The sequence below is a fragment of the Chiloscyllium punctatum genome, chromosome 21 (genome assembly GCF_047496795.1).
Source record: "Chiloscyllium punctatum isolate Juve2018m chromosome 21, sChiPun1.3, whole genome shotgun sequence".
NCBI lineage: Eukaryota > Metazoa > Chordata > Chondrichthyes > Orectolobiformes > Hemiscylliidae > Chiloscyllium > Chiloscyllium punctatum.
Window position 1 is genome coordinate 33,563,077 of NC_092759.1, and position 13,266 is coordinate 33,576,342.

Consider the following 13,266-nt stretch of genomic DNA (forward strand, 5'->3'; position numbering starts at 1 on the left):
GGCATGGAATATCGAAGTTGGGAAGTTCTGTTGTAGTTGTGCAGGATGTTGGTGAGGCCGCACACGGAGTATTGTTTTCAGTTTTGCCCACCTTGCAATACAAAGGATGCTATTGTACTGGAAGAGTCCAGAAGAAATTTACAAGGATATTGCCAGAACTCAACTAGACGGTTATAGTGAGAGGTTGGACAAGCAAGGACATTTTCTTTAGTGTGTAGGAGACTGAGGGGTGTCCTTATAGAGGTGTATAAGATCATGGGAGGCATGGATAGGGTGAATGCACTCAGTCTTTATCCAAGGCTTAGGGAATTGAGGACGAAAGGGCATCAGTTTAAGGTGAAAGGGGAAAGATTAAAAGGGAACCTGGGGGACAACGCTTTTACCCAGAGGGTGGTACACTTACGGAATGAACTACCAGTGCAAGTGGTCGAGGAGGATGCATTTAATAACATTTAAAATGCATTTGGACAAATACATGGAGAGGAACGTATTGGAAGGATATGTGCCAAGTGCAAGGAAACGGGGTTAGTGTGGATGGACCAGTTTGGACCAAAGAGCCTGTCTCCATGCTGTAGAACTCTATGACTCTATGAATATACCCAGGTGTCCCATAATACAGAAGCAGCCAAAGCAATAGGAACACGAGCCGGTACAAATGTGAAACAGTCCTGCAGAATTTGACAGGAAGCCAGCCTGGCCTTGCAGCGAAGGATTCCTGGTACAGGAGCTGTGGTGAGATGCCCATAGAGAACCGGGGAAGGAAGCTGGAAAGCTCACTCCACTGCCGATAGCCTGGAGGACCCCCAGCTGGGATAAGGCAGCTGGGATCCGGTCACCCCAGGGAAAACTACAGGCTGTGACCGAGCTAGGTCTCCGATACAATGAGCAGGACAGAACGTTGTAGGAAAATCTCACCCACATGGGACTACTCCATGGGAAGAACCTATTCCAGTGAAAAGGGGGTCTCTGGGGATGGGGAGGCAGCCTCAGGTTACATTGACAATCTGGAAGGACAGTGTATGAGCTCCAAGCAGCTGCATCGGCCCTGTACACCTGCAAAACTGAGCAACACACATCAGGCCCTAGTAGGAGGTGCCAGGAGCAAATACAATCCCTAGGGAACCCGGGGTCCTTCCAGAATGGGATAGTGTGTGCCTTTGGGGTTCTACCTCCCCAAGGAGATAATGACAGACCCCACACTGACACATCCACACCCTCCCACGGATGGGGAATCCCACTGACTGTCTCCCAGGTAACTGCACCTTTTGCCCCCAGCGCTGACCCACAGACGGACCCAGAATCCAGGAATCCTGTGGTTACCCAGAGTCAAACAGTTGATGGTCTCACTCCATACACAACCACCCAGCTGGTGGGCAGCACCAAAAAGGCCATTCTGTTTGATCCTGTCTCAAACCCAGATACATTTTTGGATGAGATAGACCGACAGTCTGTCATACACGGACTGGATGCTGACAAACAAATTAAATTAATCACCATGTGACTTTGTCCGCCAGGCCATTCAGCCCTCCCTGAGGGACAACAGTGAGGGAGGGGCATCCATGATGAAATAAAGGCAGCGGTCCTTAATGCTCGAGAAACGTCCCATCCCGGGTTAGTGACAAACAGTGTAAATATTTGTTCCAGGAGAACACCCACGCGAATATGTCTCACTGTCAGTTACAGCAGCTAACCAAGGGCTGGGTTAATGACAGCTGCAAGGATACTTTCGGTGGGGCACTGGGCTTGGTGCGAGGGATTCCAATTATCCCAAGTGACAATGTTAGGATGGAGATCTTTGAAGTCGAAAGTATCGGATTATATTAACAAAGGTATTTGGATGGGTTATCAAGATTCCCTCACACATGCTGTGGAGATAGAGGGGACATTGACAGGGACCACACTGACGTAAATGTAAAGGAACAGGCCATACCATGGCATTCCCATCGCCTGTCATTAACGAATTCGGCTCCTCTCACATCAAGCTGTGGTCCTAACTGCACTCACCTTGATATATCTTGGGATACCGGTGGTTAGGATTGCAGGCTGTAACAGATGGGTACGATCATGGTGAATAATGCCTGGATACACCCCCAGGGACTGGAAGGTAGATGGAACTCCCCGGGTGATCACCTTAGTTTCATTCATTTGCAGTGTTTGAGTGTTCCTGGCTGGGCCCAGTATTGATTGCCTGTCCGTAGCTGCTCGGGAGCTGGTTTTGGTGGTGAGCTGTCTCCTTGAACTGTTGCAGGTGGTGGACCCACAATGTCCTTCGGGAAGGAATTCCTGGAGTTTGAGCCAGCAGGTCTCATTCCCGTGATTTATTCTGCTCACCGGATGTTGGGTATGCATCACAATTCTGTATGGATTCCCAAAATGGAATATGTTTTGTCGAAACAGTAAGGAGGGCCACAGTCACTCAGTGGTTAGCACTGTCACCTCACAGCGCGAGAGACCTGGGTTTGATTCCACTCCTGAGCGACTGTCTGTGTGGAGTTTGTACATTCTCTCTGCATCTGTATGGGTTTTCTCCCACTGTTCAATGGTGGGCATTTTTGACAGATTGCCCGTAGTGTCGTGGGATATTCAGGTTAGCTGGAATAGCCATGGGAAATGTAGGGTTTCACAGATATCATCAGGGGATGGATCTGAGTTAGATTCTCTTCAGAGGGTCATTGTGGACTCGATGGGCCGAAGGACCTGTTTCTGCTCTGTAGGGATTCTATGATATCACTTATCAGCCATATGACAATCAGTTTGACCAATGTACAAAATGGCTTTCGCTCAAATAGCAGGCTACTCTGACAACAAACATAACCAGCTTTTAAAATTAGGTTTGTAATTCATTGCATAAACATCTTTCTATTCAAAAAACTAGGTGGGAGAGGGGGAATGGGTGAAATGTTGCGGCCTCCTTGCGAAAACACAGATAGACAGCCAAGTGATGCTGGGTATATTGGACAAGTTATACTCCCAAATCACAAAAGCCAGACAGCAGCTAGATAGTTATCCCATCAGCATAATGTGAACGGCAACAGTTCCCCTGGGCAGACATATCCCTAATAACAAAGGAGGGCCCAGACAGGAAGGTACCGGGTCCTGCTCCACAAAGAAACTAACGGGAACAAGCCATCCAAATGATTAGCAACACTTCAAACTATTAACTGATTCTCCCAGTTGGCCAGAAGTATAGAAAGTTCTGGGAAACCATCCAGAAATGAACAAAAGCAGGGTTCACCTGCAAACTGATCTCTTGAATTTTCTGGAGGCTTTCTGAGGTGACCAACATGGCAAGGGACAGAGACCAGCTCACCATCCAGAGAGAGGGAGAGAGAGAGGGAGTGAGACAAGCTGAAGAAAACCCCAGGAGCATGGGAGAGAGGGAGTGTGAAAAACCATTGAGAGAGAGAGCTGGAACCAACTGGAATACTGAGTGTCACCCCTTCAGTCTGTCCATGCTTCAACGCCTGTTTGTGTCAGTCGGACTTCCCCTTCTCTCTTTGTCCTTCTCTCTCCCTGTCTGTCTCTTTCTCTCAATCTGCCTTTTTCTCACACCCTCACTCTCACTGTCTGTCTCTGCCCCTTCATTCTCTCATCCCCTTCTCCATCCCCACTCTCTCTACCTCTCTCTCTCTTTTTCTCAACCTTCCTTTCTCTTTTTCTTTATTTCAGACCTGAAAGTGCTCACCCAATTTTCAACCCACTAAATATATTTTGCCACTCATTTTCACTCTCCTCCCAAATGTATCCCCTTCCCCAAATACCTTCCCTCCCAAATACCTATCTCACCAACTGTGCCCACCCCCTCAAATATTTGGCTGTCCCCCTAACACTGCTGTGAGCCCCACTCCTTGGGGCAGAGGGCGTTGAGTGGAAAAGTGTGGAGCTGGAAAAGCCCAGCAGCTCAGGCCTGAACCATCGACTCTCCTGGGTGACCTGCTGTGCTTCTCCAGCTCCACACTTTGTAACTCTGACTCTCCAGCATTTGCAGTCCTCACTTTCTCACACAGGTAAATGAGTCTAGATTGACTGGCCTGTGGCTGTTTTCATGCACAGCAATTTCCCAGTGCCAGAATTACAGGTTTGCATCACATATGGAGTCTTTTCTGCCCATTCTACACCCTCCCCCATTAAATGATCCTGGTCCTGTTCAGGATCCTCAGGATTGGCCCCTGAATGGCCGCAATTACTATCCTTCCTGTGGAGACCTCTTCACCACCCTGTCTCAGACTTTGCATCACATGCTATCCCCCCCTCCATCTCTCTCTGACAACATCCCCTCCTTTCTCCACCATCAAACCCTCCCGCTGTCTCTGGCTGTCCCACTTCCTCCTTGTCTCCCACTCTCCCCCTTCCCATGCAGACTCACAGCACTGGGCTGGAGGACATAGTGCAGAGACTAACTCGCCTTTTGACTGACTGCTGTAATGCACAGCAAGATCCCACTCTATAACCATCGCCAAGTACACACACTGTCCTTCTCCCTCCATATATGTCCTTACTCTCTCTCTCCCTGTCTCTCTCACTCTGCCCTTTTCTCACTCCACCTCCCTCACTCTCACTGCCCATCTCTCTCTCTCCACTTTGTCCATCTCCACTCTCTCCATGTCTCTTTCTCTTTTTGTCACTCTCCCTTTCTCTTTCTCTTTTTCTCTATATCAGACTCACTCAGAAAAGTACTTCATGTTCCTTCCATTCACCCCCTCCCCACAGTGGCCGTAAAACCTGGGAGAGATCAGGCACTGAGGCAAGCTCTTCCCAATACCCCTTCCCCCTGTCACCGGGACAGAGCAGAGGGGTCCAGGGAGAACGAGGGAGAGAAACTACAAGAGAGAAAGAGAGATGGAGGGATAGACAGTGAGAGCAAGGGAGATAACAAGAGAAAGACAGGCAGGCGGAGGGGGTGGTGGGGGGAGAGGAAGTGAGAAGAACTGGGAAAGAGCAGGACAGAGACAGACAGAGAGAGAGTGAAACTCCAGGAAGAGAAATACAATGTCTGACAGATACAAAGTGAAAATGGGGAGAGAAAGACAGAGAGAGAAGTTCAGGCAGACAGCAAGACAGAAATCCCAGGGAGAGATATAGGGCAGAGAGAGAGAGGAGTTGCAACAGCAGAGAGATAGAGCTGAGAGAGTGGGGTGGTGGTGGGGCTGTGATGCAGCTAGAATGATGTACAAGACAGGAATAGCAAGATCCCACAGAGCTGACAGACATGCAGAGAGAGATGAGCAAGGTATTGGTTTTGTGAAAGACTGAATGATCAAGCATTACTGAAAGACCTGGTGAGCTGAAAAATGGGGAAGGGAATCTACTGGGAAATGTAAACAGGACAGAGATGTGAAGGAAGTTGAAAGATAGGGATTAAAGGAAATATGAAGGAGAGAGAACTGGGAACACAGAAATAGACATGAGAGCTGCAGAGACAGAGGGAAGGAGTGAAATCTGTGGGATCAGATCCCTCTCTAGCATTTTGCTCCTTTGTCTCTCCCCGTTCCCACAGACGGCCTGAATCCCACAATTCGTGTGTGTGTGTGCTTTCGTCTGATGATTCCGCATGGCAGAATAATTTGATTCTCTGTCTCTGTACTGTCCGGGTTTCAACTCCCAAATCAAATGTTGAATCATTCACGATCCTATTAAATAGTAGAGCAGGCTCGAGGGGCTGAATGGTCTCCTCTTGTTCCTATTCCAGATGGTCTTATGTTCTTAATGCTATCTCCCAGCTCTTGGTCCCCACACTGGAGGTTATGACTCCACAAGGCCCTGATCTGTAGAGTGCTGCACTCTTACGTGAGTCTCGGTGGGAACCAGCCTGATTTGGATTGGAGTTGCAGCCTCTCAGTGAGAAGTGAAATCTCCTCGTGATTCCCCTCAGTCTCTCACTGTCAGGTGGAGCAGGCCAGTCTCGGGGAAGCAAACAACGGGCCAGATCTGCCCTGTCCTCCAGCTCCATTTCAGAAGGCCACATGGGAGGGGCTTGTTTCCTTCATCAGCTTCCCGTGCTCTCCCTTCTGGGTAAGGGTGGGGCCGAATGGCCTTGATCCTGGCTCCTATTGAAGTGCAGGCTGGGTTGAGGGTTATACAGGACATGCCCCTGGAGTGAGGTCATTTAGCTCAGTTGGCAGGTCAGTTAGCTTACCACACCAGCTAGAGTTACTCTGAAGGACTCTCTTTCCCAACCTCTCCCCTCAGTTGGGCCATGGTGACCCTATGATTAAATCCCCACCAGACCCCACTCTGTAATGAGGAGCTGTCCCATGCTCTGGTAAGACTACGGTGACATTACATTGGTTTGTACCTGGAGCACTGTGTGCAGGACTAGTCACTGCATTGCCAGAGGGATGTAAGTGTGTGGGGAGGTTTACTGGATGAATCCCCACTGGAATGAACAGCACTCTCTTTCCCCCAGTTAAGCCTCCCTGACAGATTTTGAGTCTTTGGAGACACAAGGACCACTTCACTTGAAACAGCAGCTGGGCACACAATAAGACTGGCTCGTTTACGCACACGCGCACACGCGCACACACACGCACACACACACACACTCTCACAATCACTCACTCACTCTCCCAAACACACACACACTCTCAATCCCTCAAACATATACACACACACTCTCTCACGAACACACACTCTCTTTCAAACACACTCTCACTCCCTCAAACACACACATTCCTCTCTCTCACACACATGCACACAAACACACACTCAGACAGACACATACGCAAACACACATTCCCTCTGTCACACACACAGACACACAGAGATACAACACATGCACTCTCTGTCTCACACACACAGACAGACACTCGCTCTCTGTCTCTCTCTCTCTCACACACACATCACACAGAGATACACACACACAACCACGATTACTGTACGAACATGGAGGAACTTTCGATGGAGAGATTACTTCTCCTAGGACTGAACCCTGATCTCGCACGATGACTGCTCTAGGGAGACAGACAGCAACTGTAAATGACTTGTTAGATCTTCCTGTGCACCACGTCTTGCATCGTTAGCGTTGATCTGTTTGGGTGCCTGCTTTTCTGGAGAGTCTCCAAGCTACAAGTGACTAGAGATTGACAACAGTTTTCCTCCAATCCATGTTTAAGACACATGGTGATGTTATTTTTAAATTTTTGTTTAAAAAGATCTGAATCTTCTAAAATGCACGTGGCCTCCATCCCGAATTACGACACCAGTGTGCCTTGCAGACTCTGAGGGAATGATCAGTGAAGTGTATCTGTACCTTCCTACATTCTGCACCTTGTACCACCAGATAGTGCTCCCTCATACCTCAGAAAGCACCACTCTATTGTGTTTACCCACAATGCCCCTAAGACAGTACCTCCACAAAATATTCACACCCTTAACACCTCAGAACACAGCCCTGCCCAACTTTCATACTGCATTCATCCGCAAAACCCTTCGGACTGTAAGGACCCATATCCACTGCAGTCCAAAATTGAAGCCCTGGTCCTCAGAACATTATTGTGTCTCTTGATTAATCATTGAATTCCTACAGTGTAAATTCAGGCCATTCAGCCCATCAGGTCCACATCGGCCGTCTGAAAAGCATCCCACCTACACTCACACTCTCTATTCTATCCCTGTAATGTTGCATTTCTCATGGCTACCCCACCTAACCAGCACATCTTTGGATTGTGGGTAGAAACCGGAACACCCGGAGGAAACCCACAGATACAGGGCGAATGTGTAAACTCCACACAGACAGTGGCCGGGAGCTAGAATCAAAGTTGCATTCTTGGTGCTGTGAGGAAGCAGTGCTAACCACTGAGGCACCATGTTGTTCTCTCTCCTTGGATGTCATGTCATCTAACCATTTAATAACCAGTCTCCCAGGTGAAACCTTCTCATCTATCTTCTCAGTCAACCCTTCAAAGCCTCTATCAACTTGGATAAACCATTTCCACAAGCCATGCTGACCATCCCTAATCAATTCTTGCTTTTCCAAATGCATGTAAATTGTCTCTCAGAATACCCTCCAACAGATTACCAACCACTGACCTCAGGCTCGCAGCTCCATAGTTCAATGGCTGTTCCTTGCAGCCTTACTTCATTAATGGCATATCATTAATCACACTCCAGTCTTCAGGCAGCTCACCCGTTGCCACTGATCGGTCCATCTGACAAGGCCATCTACATCCTTCTGTAATCTAAGGCTATCATCCTCAGTATTTATCACCCAACCAATCTTCATATCATTCATGAACCCAATGATTAACCCTCCACCATTCAAATCTAAATCTTTTCTATCAACCACATCAGTAAGACCCCAACAGTGAGACATGAACAGACAGAGATTTCTAACTGGGCCATCACTGTCTGCTTCCTGTCACTCAGCATTCTGCGCCAAATTCCTTGGATCTTGAGTTTTTATGTTCACTATAGTTTCCAGCATGGGTCCTGATAAAAGCCTTATTGACCTCCAAGCAGGCGACAGGAAAGTATTGCCCTTATTTACACACCTGGTCACCTCCTTAAAAAGTGCAATCCCATTGGTCAGACCTGAGCTCCCCTTATCACAACCATTCTGACTGTTCTTCATGAACTCCAGTTTCTTTAAATGCTGATTAATTCTCTCTCCCAAAATTGCTTCCAACAGACGTCCCACCCACGATATTAGCCTGACTGGCCTGTAGCTGCCTGGTATATCCCATTTTCCATCTTGAATAACAGTACCACATGGTCAGTCCGACGACACCTCTCCTGTGGCCAGAGGGGATTTAAAAATGTTTGCAAGTGTACCTGGTACTTACTCCATCATCTCATTCGGTAAACTGAGATATATTTCCACCGTCTTTGGAGATTTATTGGGTTGTAAGAAGGCCACACCACTTAGAACCATCTCTCTCTCTATATATGCTCATTCATTTAATTGTATCACAGAGCATCTCCACGATTTCATATCAACCCTGTCCCAATGAGCATTGACAAAATGCATCCATTCACTGTAGCCTCTGTGTCCATGCACAAATTCTCACTGTGTTTCTCTCATTAGCAATTCATCCTTAATGTCACTGTAAGGTACATTCAGAATTCTATTTCCCCTCTTAGCATTCCTCTCTCCCAGGCAAATAGCCTGCGATACGATTTGGAGGAGTGTGGGATGTCATTCTGGATGTGGATCGTACCGGGCAGGAAGATCTCTGAGAGTCATGTACTCCTCAGGGATACAATCGCCTACGTGCAGGACAGGGGGTGGACACCTGCCTCATCAGCCTGGACCAGGAGAAAGCCTTTGACAGGATATCGCATACATATATGAGGGATGTCCTCTCCAAAATGGGCTTTGGGGAGAAAATCGGAAATTGGATCAGACTGCTCTACACCAACATTGTCAGTGCAGTCTCAATGAATGGGTGGGAATCAGATAGCTTCCCTGTAAGATCTGGAGTCAGGCAGGGATGCCCCCTCTCACCCGCCTTGTTTGTGTGTTGCATAGAGCCATTTGCCGAATCCATCAGGAAGGATGCGAGCCTGAGAGGGGTGACTATTCCTGGCAGCGGGGGCCTGCAGGTTAAGGCCTCCCTGTACATGGATGACGTCGCTGTTTTCTGCTCGCATCCGCTGTCCGTGCAAAGACTCGTGTGCATCTGTGACCAGTTCGAACGGGCCTCGGGGCCCAAGGTAAACCGAGGCAAGAGCGAGGCCATGCTCTTCGGGAACTGGGCCGACCAATCCTCTATCCCCATCACCGTTAGGACTGACCACCTGAAGGTGCTGGGTATTTGGTTCGGGGGGGCTGGGGCGTGCGCCAAGACCTGGGAGGAGCGGATCAGGAAGATGAGACAGAAACTAGACAGATGGGGGAAACGGTCGCTCTCCATCGCGGGAAAAAACCTGGTCATCAGGTGTGAGGTACTCTCAGTATTGCTATATGTGGCAAAGGTCTGGCCTATCCCCAGGACCTGTGCTGCCGCAGTCACCCGGGCCATCTTCCAATTCATTTGGAGATCAAAGATGGACCGGGTCCGAAGAGACACAATGTACAAAGACCGGTGCAATGGGGGAAAAAACACGCCCAATGCCACCCTCACCCTGATGGCCACCTTTGTGTGTGGCTGCATCAAGCTGTGCGTGGATCCCCGGTACGCAAACACCAAGTGTCACTACGTACTGAGGTTCTACCTGTCCCCGGTGTTGCGAAGGATGGGACTGGCCTCGCTGCCGCGGAACGTTCCGAGTAGTTGGACCGTTCCGTACCACCTGTCCTTCGTGGAGAAATTTATCTGGAAAAACACCTTTGACCACAAGCCCATCTGGAAGTGGTCAGCACGTAGCGTCCTTGAGACCCTTCGGGAAAAGGAGAGGGCAGATCCTGTCGAGCGGTTCCCTGACCAGACTGTCAAAGCCATTTGGCAGAATGCCTCATTGCCAGAACTTTCCAACAAGCACCAAGACGTGGCTTGGCTGGTGGTGAGAAGGGCTCAGCCTGTGAGATCCTTTATGCACGCCCGGACTCTCTGCCGCACCGCACGCTGCCCTCGAAGTGGCTGCGGGGGGGACGAGACTGTCACACACCTCCTTCTGGAATGTGCCTATGCAGAGGAAGTCTGGAGAGGAATGCAGTGGTGTTTGTCGAGGTTCGTCCCGAGCAGCGCCGTGACGCAGGACTCCGTGCTCTACGGCCTGTTCCCCGGGATTCACACCGAGACGAACATTAACTGCGCCTGGAGGATCATCAACTCGGTGAAGGACACTCTCTGGGCGGTCCGAAACCAGTTGATCTTCCAGCTGAAGGAGTTGACCCCGACTGAGTGTTGCGGACTGGCACATTCCAAGGTCCAAAACTACGTGTTGAGGGACGCGCTGAAGCTTGGGGCAGCTGCCGCCAAGGCACGGTGGGGAAAGACCACCGTGTAAGATCGGCCTGCCGAAAGAAGAACAGGGGGCCCATGCGGACGTTTATTTTGGGCTCTGCTGATGCCTCAGCCAAATATATGTACAAGATTGAAAAATGCACAGGATTGTAAATGAAAAGGATAAATTCGAATCTGTGTTTGTAAATGTGGACATATGTATGGCATGATCAAATGTACAGACCATCAAATCATTTATGAATAAAGTATATTTTTGAAATTAAAAAAAAGATATAAAGCCGACCCACAGTGCCTGACACCAATCTCCCCCTGTCTAATATATAACAGCCCCACAGTCCCTGAAACCAATCTCACCCTGTCTGATATAAACCAGTCCCACAGGGCCTGACACCAATCTCCCCCTGTCTAATATATAACAGCCCCACAGTCCCTGAAACCAATCTCACCCTGTCTGATATAAACCAGTCCCACAGGGCCTGACACCAATCTCCCCCTGTCTAATATATAACAGCCCCACAGTCACTGACACCAATCTCCTCCTGTCTGCTATAAACCAGCACCACAGTCACTGACAACAATCTCCCCTTGCCTGATATAATCCAGACCCACAGTCACTGACACCAATCTCCCCCTGTCTGACATAAACCAGTCCCACAGTCACTGACACCAATCTCCCTCTGTTGGATATAAATCAGACCCAAAGTCGCTGACACCAATCTCGCCCTGTCTGATATAAACCAGTCCCACAGTCACTGACACCAATCTTGCCCTGTCTGATATAAACCAGAACCACAGTGAGTGACACGAATCTCCCCCAGTCTGATATTAACCAGCCCCAGTTACTGAAAATCAAACTCCCTCTGTCTGATATAAACCAGCACCACAATCACTGACAACAATCTCCCCCAGTCTGATATCAACCTGCTCTACAGTCCCTGACACTAATCTCACCCTGTCTGATATAAACCAGTCCCACAGTCGCTGACACCAATCTTGCCCTGTCTGACATAAACCAGACCAGAACCACAGTCACTGACACCAATCTCCCCAAGTCTGATATAAACCAACCCCAGGTACTGAAAACCAATCTTCCCTTGTCTGATATAAACCAGTCCCACAGAAAACTGACACCAATCTTGCCCTGTCTGACATAAACCAGCCCCACAGTCACTGGCACCAATCTCCCGCTGTCAGATATAAACCAGCACCACAGTCACTGACACCAATCTCCCTCTGTTGGATATAAATCAGACCCAAAGTCGCTGACACCAATCTCGCCCTGTCTGATATAAACCAGTCCCACAGTCACTGACACCAATCTTGCCCTGTCTGATATAAACCAGAACCACAGTGAGTGACACGAATCTCCCCCAGTCTGATATTAACCAGCCCCAGTTACTGAAAATCAATCTCCCTCTGTCTGATATAAACCAGCACCACAATCACTGACAACAATCTCCCCCAGTCTAATATCAACCTGCTCTACAGTCCCTGACACTAATCTCACCCTGTCTGATATAAACCAGTCCCACAGTCACTGACACCAATCTTGCCCTGTCTGACATAAACCAGACCAGAACCACAGTCACTGACACCAATCTCCCCAAGTCTGATATAAACCAACCCCAGGTACTGAAAACCAATCTTCCCTTGTCTGATATAAACCAGTCGCACAGTCCCTGACACCAATCTTGCCCTGTCTGACATAAACCAGCCCCACAGTCACTGGCACCAATCTCCCCCTGTCAGATATAAACCAGCACCACAGTCACTGACACCAATCTCCCCTTTTTCTGATATTATCCAGACTCACAGTCACTGACACTAATCTCGCTCTGTCTAATATAAACCACACCCATACTCACTGACACCAATCATCCCTTCTCTGATAAAATCCAGACCAACAGTCACTGACAGCAATCTCCCCCTGTCTGATATCAACCAGCTCCACAGTCACTGACACCAATCTTCCCTTGTCTGATATATTCCAGACCCACAGTCACTGACACCAATCTCCCCCTGTCTGATATAAACCAGCCCCACAGACACTGACACCAATCTCCCCCTGTCTGATATAAGCCATACCCACAGCCACTGACACCAATCTCCCCTGGTCTAATATAAACAAGCCCCACAGTCACTGACACCTATCTCGCCATGTCTGATATAAACCAGAACCATAGTCAGTGAAACCAATCTCTCCATGTCTGATATAAACCAGTCCCACAGTCACAGGCAGCAGTCTCACCCTGTCTGATATAAACCAGTCCCACAGTTCCTGACACCGATCTGCCCCTGTCTGATGTAAACAAGCCCCACAGTCAATGACACCAATCTCCCCCTGTCTGATATAAACCAGTCCCACAGTCACTGACAACAAACTTGCCCTGTCTGATATAAACCAGAACGACAGTTAGTGACA